A 10,681-nucleotide genomic window follows, 5' to 3' on the forward strand; every position below is an offset into this window, starting at 1 on the left:
CAGTTGCTGATGTTCGCAACTTCGAGGACCTGTGGTTTTGCACTGGGACTTGACTGTCAGGTATATTTCTTTCCTCCATCCCCTCTTCTCATTACTCCTTGTTCTGGGGTTTGATGGTTATAGTGGCATCTGCAGAATCTTGGCAAGGGAAGGGGTCCCGCAGATCATCTTCCCACCTCCCTTGGACTCAGAGGTCCTGTCCAGAGCCACCACCCTGATCCATCCTCAGGTAGATGAGATTTGATGAAAAAAAAAAATCAGCCCTTCCCAATGAGACAGCACTGCTTGCCATTAGTTAAATAAAGGAATCAATTCTCCAAAAATGATAGATCCATGGTGTTTTGCCATTCGAGCAGTGTGCCTCCTTTGCCAAAGGCATCTCTTTCAAATAGCGCTTTTTTTTTTTTTTTGAGGTTTGGTAACTAACACTTTTAGTGTTAGTTTTTCATTGATTTGATTTTGATTTTCTTCCCTGAGGCTCATGAGTTCTCCTTTCCCCTACCTGAGTGTCATGAGGCTCCACTTCTGTTGATCACAAAGCAATTCTAAGAAGGGGTCTATGGTTGAAATTATGCTTAAAGGAAAGCCTGTCATTTTGATGTGTTAAAAAACAGGGGTGTGGTGGTCACCTAATTATGATGCAGTGAGTACTCCTTTCCTTCTTTCTTGCAGTGCAGTTCTTATCAAAGAGTATGGACCTATTTTTAAATTCTAAGTGTATGGTCTTTTTCTCCACAATAATTTGATGTAGTTTTGATAGACTCTGGAACAACACAAACCCTGAGAAGGCAGAGGTGGTCAGCAGGATAGGAGGGAGTGAGCAAATGGTTAAGAACTCTGATCCTTTGCTTTTTAATCCTCTTTATTATGTCACCTCCTTACCTCCCTCTGTGTTGCATGGATGCCTAGACTTTGTTATTTTAGAAACAGACTATTAATTGAGTTTGTCGATCTGCCTGCCTAGTCTTTAAGGACACTTTCCTGTTCTAAATATCTTTTGTGACCGGTTATCCCTAGATTCGATTAATTTACCATGTGTGGGCCTTGATTCAAGTTCAGGAACTGGAAAGGAAGCACCTCACCTCTTCCATTCATCTTTAAACCATTTTGTAATCCATTCTGTATCAATTTGAATTGTACTAAATTAATCATGTTAACCAGTTAATCTTGTTTATCAGTTATGATCCTAAATTGTAGCTGAATCCTGACAGAGCTGCCTTGTTGCCTAACTCCAGGGGTCACTGTTCAAACAAGATAAATGTGGGCCCCACTGGTTTTCTGCAACATGATGGTCCTAGACTCAACCTGGAACTATGGCCAGATGCAGTCATGGTATCCTTGGAAAGGACAAATTCCTAACTGCCTTCCCCACAGATATGCAAGAGAGATTGCAAAATCATTAAAAGCATGAAGGAAAAAATGCAGGGGAATCCTCTCAGCTATCTGTATGGTACCACCAAGTCATCAAAAGATGACTTCTTTAAAGACTTTCTTGTGGGAAAATGTAACTATTATTAAAAAGTAATGAAAGCCCAGCTGTAAACTTCCACTCTTAGCCCCAAATCTACCTTCCTATGAGGTCCCCATTGGTGAAAAGAAGTTTTCTATAGATTGTCTGGAAATAAGATGAAGTCCCTGAGATGGATCACTACATCCCCATGGATTAGAAGAGCACAGCCTAGAAGTAATGGGTTTGGGTCCTCACCTAAGGAAGTGCAGTCCTGCAGTGTCCCACACTGCAGAACGGGAAAAGGGGGCTCACCAGAAGTCTGTTCACAGAAATCAACACTTCCACTGCCTGAACCTTCCTTTTAGAGTCAGGATGTAGATGAAAATGGACTAATTCCCCCCAGAGTACATATTTAAATATGTATAATCATAAATAACTGTGTGTGCATTAACAAAACAAAACAGAAAAACAAGAAAACAGAAAAGCAAGACAAAATAAACCACACTTGGCAGGCTACTAATATATTTAACGTTTTTAAAATTCAAAATGTAAAATTCAGAGATCTTAGAATCTAAAGAATGAGTATCTTATGAGGGGGGAGGCAACAATAAGCAAACAATTAAACAAAACCCATACAGTTAATTGAAACTATCAAGCTTTATTGGTAAGAAGCATATCCTGTAGAATTTGAATATTTTGCTTGAATGTGTTTTGTATATTTAGCTAAAAAAATAGGATGACAATATAAATTTATGTGTATGAAGTTAAATATTATATGAACTAAGCTGTTTTAAATGAATACTTTTTTATATCAGAGACTTAAACTCAAGAAGAGAAATTTAACTTTGTACGAATAAGAAAAAAATAAGGTCATGGAAAAGATTGGAATCTTGGGCCTGAGTCTGAGAAGGGAAAAATGTAATAGTTTTAAATCTATCCTAAATAGTAAAAGTCCCAGTTATAGAAAAACAGGGGTTGAAAAATAGCAACAACAAAAATTAATCTGGTGGGTTTTAAAATAATATTTATTCCAAAATTTGGTGTTTTTTAAATTAAAAACCTGTTAAAATTTCAATGCATAACCACACCTATATTGTATAATGGAACTGGTAAATTAAATGTGATGTTGTGTTTTTTCTCTATAAGGATAAATGACAGAAAAGCTGAAGTGAAAATATGCAATTACCTTATGTAAATGTACATAGTATTTCTATTGAACTGTCTCATTTTGATGCATTCTGCTTGTTTTCTGATATTCTAAAGTAGTTTCTGGAAGATTGAAAAATGGAGTCCAAGACTGAAAAATTGGAGTTCTACACCAGTGTCATCTGTAATTAAATGAAAGATATATTTGTTTTTGATACATGAAAATTTATCAGATGATATATTCAAAATAAATGAATTTCGGATCATGGGTCAAAGGAGAGACTTTTAGTCTAAACTTCAAAACTCTTGAGTTTACATGTAATGTTATTTGCACACAAAGTCTTTCTTTGATCTTCCTGCAGAAAATTAAACACTTTGAACTGGCCGGGGCTGGATGGAAGTGGTATTCACTGGGACAATCACTTAGGTTCATTAATGCAAATACAACATTCCATGATATATCAGTTTGCTAAGGGAATGAGAAAATGTTTTGTGGTATATACAAGGAAGTGCTTTTGGCTTAGGAAAGAGACCAGGGTACATTTAAAGAGTTTTATGATAAGGGCAAAATTTAGGAGAGCTAAATTTTAATTTAATTTAATTACTAGAAATTAAAGAGAAGTGGGAAGAATCAATTTGCCCAGCATCCCCTTGGATAAATGAATTTGTACTTTTAATTGTGCAGTAAGTTATAATGGACCACATAGGGAAATTTTTCCATCCTCTCAGAGTGAACTAGACTAGCTGTTGGACTCTCTTCCAGAACTGGGTATTAGAACCAAGAAGGGTAGTGACCCAAAGCTTCCACTTCTGACAATGCAGAGCTGGCAGTGATGAGGATGCAAAAGACCTCAGACTCAAAACCAGTTGAAAAAACTGAAGCAAACTATCTGTCGAACAAGCACCTACATAGCCACGGAGAATGAAGGCTGAAGAGTGAACCTATAACTGAGTAGCTGGAAAAATCCCATCCTTCCTGGGATCCCTTCTCAAAACAAAGTGGCTACCCAGAAAATGTTGAGTTTTAGTTAGTACTTTATTGTCCATATTGATGTTGGGGTGGGTATCTTGGAACTCTTAGTTCAATAAGGAAAATAGGAATTATTCTTGCTTGTGTAAGAGAAAAAGTGCTACAATTATAGAATCCCTCAAATTACATAGGAACATTGTAATTCTAGAACAGAATTAGAAATATCGATGTAAACTTTAAAAGAAAAATGTGTACCTTTGATACTGCAGTAACCTAGGAACAATGGTACCCATGTTGCACTCTATCACCCAGTTCTTGCTCTCTGTATTTTTTCACTAAAGGAAACTAAGGCCCCTTGAAGAAACATCTCCCTCTATGCTTGGCTTAGAAATATACCAAGATAGCTTGGATCATCTTGTGCCAGAAAGCAAGAAAGCTTTCAAAGATTAATACATACCAAAGAGACATAGGAACCTACCTAAAAATCTACCACTGAAGCTACTGCTGGCCAAAGTTCTGACATTAAAAGTTATAATAAATCTTCCAGTTAACTTAAACACATTTAATCTGTTAAAAAGCCATGATTCCCCAATGATGAACAAAAGGAAAAAAAAATTACATTAAGTTATGGGAAGAAGATGAAGGGACTAGAATTTATTACTGCTGAGCCTTGTCATTTATTTGGTGTTCTTGGCTCATTTATTGTGTCTATAAAGAGTATAGAAATTAGCTAATGCTAAATGTATCAGTTGGGAGGTATTTTCTGACACAAGGTGGGATTATCAGTAGAAGATTCCCTACTCTGTGCCTACAAGTCAGACAAACGCCGTAGGAAGTAGCCACTATTCATTTGTATCAGTTTTTAAATGATGTAAAGAATGTGAAAGAATGCAGCACGTGCACATGTTGTTCTAGGTAAGTGGAAAAAGCAAACATTGCCACAAGGCAAAAAAGGAGGTCCGTTCAACCCAAGGAGCAGGAGCCAAGCCTGCAAGTGCATGTTGAAAAAAGCCACAAAAGGCCCAGGACAGGACAGCTCTTCAGATAAAAATAAATGCAAATAAAAGAGAAAAGCCTATGGGCTTCCCTGGTGGCGCAGTGGTTGAGGGTCCGCCTGCCGATGCAGGGGATGCGGGTTCGTGCCCCGGTCCGGGAGGATCCCACGTGCCGCGGAGCGGCTGGGCCCGTGAGCCATGGCCGCTGGGCCTGTGCGTCCGGAGCCTGTGCCCCGCAGCGGGAGGGGCCGCGGCGGTGAGAGGCCCGCGTACCACAAAAAAAAAAAAAGAGAAAAACCTGAGGTGGCTAATCAGGAAACTACAGAAGACTCCTGTGCACAAAGCAGAGCAGCTAAAAATGAAGGCAGTCTGGTCTCTGATGAAGCCAGTGAAAAAGAAACCAAGTCCAGCTGTGTAAACCAGCTCTCACCAGTGATCCTCATGTGTTTCTTTTTGTTAATCTCAAGGTAAACATTTGTATCAATTCATTTATAAATGCAAATATTTGGTAGCTCTAGGAGGACGTTTGAAAGCTAAGAACCTCACCTCTTATTCTATTTTTTTTCTTTTTAACATATTTAGGTAGGTGGGTTTGTTTTGTTTTCTTTTTTTCTTAGTGCAAACCCTTGTTAAAAAAGTGAATACTGTTTTGTTTGTCAACTTAGCATTTGATAGGCTGCAGAAGCGCAGTTTTAATAGCCTACAATATGAAATGTAACTAAATAGCAATTTGAAGTCGTAATCATGCATTCACATGACAAATATTTTAAATGACTTACCTTTTTAACCCATTTTTAAAAGTAGAATTGTTCCCACAAATGCCTGCCTCCTGTCCTTAGCTCTTCCATTAGAACCGTGACATCTTTGATAGTGGTAGTAGAGTTTTTCCTTATTACTTTAATAACGTGTTGAGAAAAATTGGAAATTTTTGAGCATGTGGTGTATATGTATTAAATTACAAGTTGGAGGGAAATTAGGTCTAACAGCTTATCAATATTTTAAAATATTGGTATTTGAAATCCTCTATTTAAGAACAATTTGTCTGCAAATTTTAAGATAGAAAATCATTGGAAATTTGCTATGGATTATAACTCATGACTTTAAAATTTTTCAGTATTAAGAATTATTTACAAATAGTTTCATAACATCTGTGGGCTGATTATGGAACAAAAATTTCAATTATGAAAAAGATTAAGTGGAAAGGCATCTATATGTTTTATGTTGTTAACAGTTTATAAGTCTTTAGAGTCAAAGACATATTTACATAGTTTAAGAATCCCAAACACACCAAATGGATCATCCTGTATAGCAGTTATAGATTCCTATAGGTAGATGAGAGAGTTAGATAGTGTAAATCCAGGAAAGTGGACTGGATGATAACCTTGATCAGAGTTATGGAATATTAACATAGTAACTATTAGTAGAGTTTGCATGTATCTTCAACTCTTGGGAACATGTATCCTCAGGTGTTGGGAACGATCCATATCCTCCGTCTGTCTCTAAATAGTAAATAACCTCAGTTAATTAGGAAGGGAAATATCTTTCTTAATAAGTATGCATCTGTTAATCCCCAGAACATTTAGAATTAAGTATGGAAAACTTAAAAAATCAAAATGATTTATTAATATTAGTGTCAAGTAGGGAACTATAAGATCTACCTAGGAAAATATTCATGATTATAACATTTCATTGAGTTTCATTACAATGATCTATTTACCCATATCACCACTAGACTGTGAGTTCCTTGGGAACAAAGATGGTGTCTTTTATCTAAGTGTTCTCAACACAGTGACGGGCCCAGAGTCAGTGCTCAGAAGATTTTTATGAGTAAATAAATGAAGTCCTTAAGGGTGTAGACAGACTTGGTTCTTGCAGTATCTTCTTCCAAAGAGATCAGAGGAAAGTCTGTCTCATTTCAGTACTGCTGAGCTGCCCCCACTTTGAAGGCTCCTTCCGGTAGCCATTTCAGACATATGTAGTGGAAATAGAGGAAAAGATTTCTCTGATGTTTTTGATGTTGAGTCCAGGTCATGTTTACAGATGGGAAGGGTCAAACTTCAGGGATGCTCCAGAGACACGGCCCTTGACATTCTGTGTGAAAGGATGTGCTGTACAAAGGTCTGCCTGCCAGCAACTATGCTTGAATGCCACATGGCCTAGGCATGGAGACAGTTTTCCTGTCAGACCCCGACTACGCATTTGTTATGCGGAGCGATGGATCATAAATTTCAAACCACATCCGCATGACAACCCTTAAAATGTCTGAAAACCGTATCCCTTTTATCTAACGACTCCTGCTTTCTTCCGCTGTTCCTCATATGACACAGTCTCCAGACCTTTCCTGCACCGGGTTTTCCTCTTTTAATTTGCCTGTGTTTCTCCTACGTATGGTCTCGAAGATCCAGAAATGAGAACGTTATGGCCTGACTCAAGCAGAGGGTGGGGAACCATCGCCGCCCTTCTTCTGGGCCCCGCACGTCACTGTAGTCAGAATGTCATCGCCTACCTGGCAGCCCTACTCTCACCATACTTGCAGTCAACTCAAATCCCCGTGTTTTGTTTTGGTTGTTTTCAATGTGATATGTTTTAAATATGATTTTCCAGTTCTGTATTTGTGTATTTTGAACTAAATTGCTGTTTTGAACCTAAATATTTAACTTGTTTCTCTATTAAACTGATAGGTTTGGCTCATTATTCCAACTTATTTTGACATGTCGGAATGGTGGTTCTACCATTAAATATTTTACATTCCAAGCTTTTGCCAGGCATTGTATTACATTAGGAAGGAGGATTTATTTTGACATGTAAATGTTTGTTTTAACATAAAGGAGGAGTGGTGCGTGTAGATATTAGGAGACCGAAGCGGTAGACACCTGTGAACACTTGCTATTCTGTTGGCTGCCCAACATCCAAATCTTCTGTCCATTTCAAACCTCATTCATCAGTGAGTCAGGTATGTTTGGGGGCAGGGTTCTGCGTTCCTGTAGTAAGGGAAACTTCGCGAGAGCTAGAAGTGAGCACATGACCCAAACTTGTCCAAACCCACTCCCAGCTGGAACTTTGAATCTGGGGAGTGATGCAGGGAACAAAGATTATTTTCTGGGGTAGCGGTAAGTGTCCAGTGCGATGGAGAGTTTCCAGCAGTCCCGGCATTACTGCGAGAGATTTTAGCAGCATAACCTTAATCAGCGTATTTCTAAGCCAAGTCTCTTCTGTTTCGATTTCCTTGATTCTTTATCATTTCTCAAACCTGATTCCCCATTATTTCTTAGATTTAGTAAGCTAACTGTAAATTTCCTTTCTGTTTTAAGTGTTCCAGAATCAGTTTCTATCATTTGCAACAGGATCTCAAAGCAGTACAATACACAAAGTACACATCACAGGGCTTTGCAGATGCGCATTAAATGGTGATTTCTTTTTCTCCTTGTTCCCTTCCCAGTTGTATTATAAGCTCTTTAAAGGTCTATTTCTCTTCACTAACCCCCTCCAAAAAGGTGCTTACTATGTTTCCTTGTACAAAGAAAGCAGTCAGTACTGCTTCTTACCCAAATTACACACTTAGTAAATTAGAACTCATCACTGATTCCTCAAAGGATCTAAACAGGGTGGGTGAAAATATAAAACTGCCCTAGCAAGCAAATTGAAAACAGAAGTGGTGCTGTAGTTCTGGCTAGTTTCTTTGGTTACAACGTTTATAATGTTTAGGAGGTGGGAAGAGTTAAATCGTTTTGTTTGTTTGGCTGGTTTGGTTTTTGACCTAACAATATGGGAATTCTTTCTTGAAATTTTGCTTGGAGCCAATACATTTATAAGAATGGTTCTGATAAAAAATGACGTTCCTTGGGCTTCCCTGGTGGCGCAGTGGTTGAGAGTCCGCCTGCCGATGCAGGGGACACGGGTTCGTGACCCGGTCCGGGAAGATCCCACGTGCCGCGGAGCGGCTGGGCCCGTGAGCCGTGGCCGCTGAGTCTGCGCGTCCGGAGCCTGTGCTCCGCAACGGGAGAGGCCACAGCAGTGAGAGGCCCGCGTACCGCAAAAAAAAAGAAAAAAAAAGAAGTGACGTTTCTGTGTACAAAAGAGGGAGAAGGTTTTTAAACTGTGGTAAATTTTTTTTCTTTAGTGAAGCATTTGAAAATAATTTCTTTTCCTTCCTTGAAGACTGTAACAGTAAGAAGCCATCTTAGAAGCTGCCGTGCACAGGGAGGTTGAAGAAGTCCTTGTTTGCGGAGGTGACATCTGAGCTGAAACTCAAATGACCAGACAGAACTGGCCATTCCAAGCCCCAGGGCAGAGGGTGCAGGCAGAGGAAGGACAGGTGTGCGCCCCTGGCGTCCCTATGCCCAGTTCAGCCTTCCCCTTGCCTTCCCCGCCCACGCTCTGTGCTTCCCCAACCTTGTTTCTTTTTTTTTTGCTTTTTTTTGTTTCTTTTCAGACCGGGAAAGTGACAGTCAGTTTGGAGTAAAAAAATCCTTCATTGGAGATGTGCTACTTCCTGTGGGGTAATCTTTAACATTATTAAACAGAGTACTCAGTGTCTCAGGCTGAAGCACTTGCCTCTGGGTTCCTCCAGCCACGATCAGAGATATCTGAAGGGAAATGCTTAGGTTCCTGACTTTGAAATGCTCATCAAAGTGTTCCTTTGGAAGGTGTCCATCCTAACTACAAAGTCCTACCCCTGACATTCAGTCTCTCAGATGTAAATGTCTGGCAGTTTGAGAATGGCCAGTCTGTCTCTCCTCCTAATTATGAAGTCTTCGGACCAAGATCCGGCCACCCAGCTACCTAATGAAGAAGAGTTTTAATTATTAAATGGGACATTTACGTGTCCTTTTTGGGTAAATTTTATTACCATTGCACTGGAAGCTAAAATGTCATTCTGTTTCACTTCCAGACATCGTCAAGTCTTATTACCTTTGTCTATAAGTGTCATCAGCAAGGTCCATTAACATTCCCGGGAAAGAAAAATAGAATCTGGGTAATAAAAATGTCTAACCTTTTTCGTTTCCTCCGTGCTTAGTCTAGTTTCACTTGCTCATAGGGTGCTGTATGCAGAGGTCTTGCACCCACCACTTCAGGCCAGAGTTCCTAGTGCCCAAGGGCTGCTCAGACCTGTCAGATCAGCGGGCCGTGTGCAGAAGCCCCCCCCCACCCAGGACACCTCAATTGAAGATGGCGGCGGCAAGTCGTGTGAAGCGATGCTGCAGCCGGCGCTGCGATCCGATCCGGAGTGTGGTCAACGTGCCTGCGCCAACCCCAGAACTCTGCCCCTCCCCGCTCAGGAGAACGCTATAATGAGGCCCCGCCCACGCCTGTCCTGGAGAGCATATATGCTAGAGCATGCTCTTCTCTTCCTTCTTTGCTCAAGGAAGAAAGCTTTGCTTTGCTTCTGAACCAAACTCGGTCTCGTTCTACTGGCTCCAGTGACACTGGGCAGGAGGACCCTCGTTGGGGCCTGATTGGAAATGTTGGCGATATAAGTACTGATACATAATAACTGATGGAATCATGATTTAAATAAGCTGGTCAAGAGCTAAGTCCAGAGGAACTGAGCCAGCCATGTATTCTTTTTGCCTTCCCTGCATCTTGTGTCATTGGGAACATGGGTTGACGAGGTGGCCCAGCTGCATTTTGAAACTTTGAATGGTAGAAGCTGAAGAAACTTTTTAAAAAGTAGCCAGCATTTCTGTTTGCTAAATTAGAGCCACACCGTTCTTTTATTTTGCATAAAGCCTCTAGAATTGGTAATCGAGTCATACAAATGAAAATCAAGCATCTGTGGGTGGATCTTTCTGCAGAGGACATTGTTGCTGAATGCTCTGTCTAGTGATACAGAGTGCATGGTGTATTCAAGCCTAGACCATGCCTCTGAGACTGAATTTTTGTGCGGTGTCTAGGGTAATGAATTTAGAATCTGCTGCTGACAAACCTCTTGCATGACCTTGTGACACTGCAGATGCTCTTCCACAAGTCATTTGTGGCAGTTAGCTTTTTTTTTTTGCCTGGGATGCACTGAGCTGGAGAGAACTGAAGGAAGGCCCTCCAGAAAGAATCTTGACCTCAGGCTGGAGGAAAAACAGTCAAAGAGAACAGGACTGGATTTGCTGCAGCTCCACCCGGACG

Source organism: Kogia breviceps, chromosome 13, assembly GCF_026419965.1.
Source record: "Kogia breviceps isolate mKogBre1 chromosome 13, mKogBre1 haplotype 1, whole genome shotgun sequence".
Lineage (NCBI taxonomy): Eukaryota > Metazoa > Chordata > Mammalia > Artiodactyla > Physeteridae > Kogia > Kogia breviceps.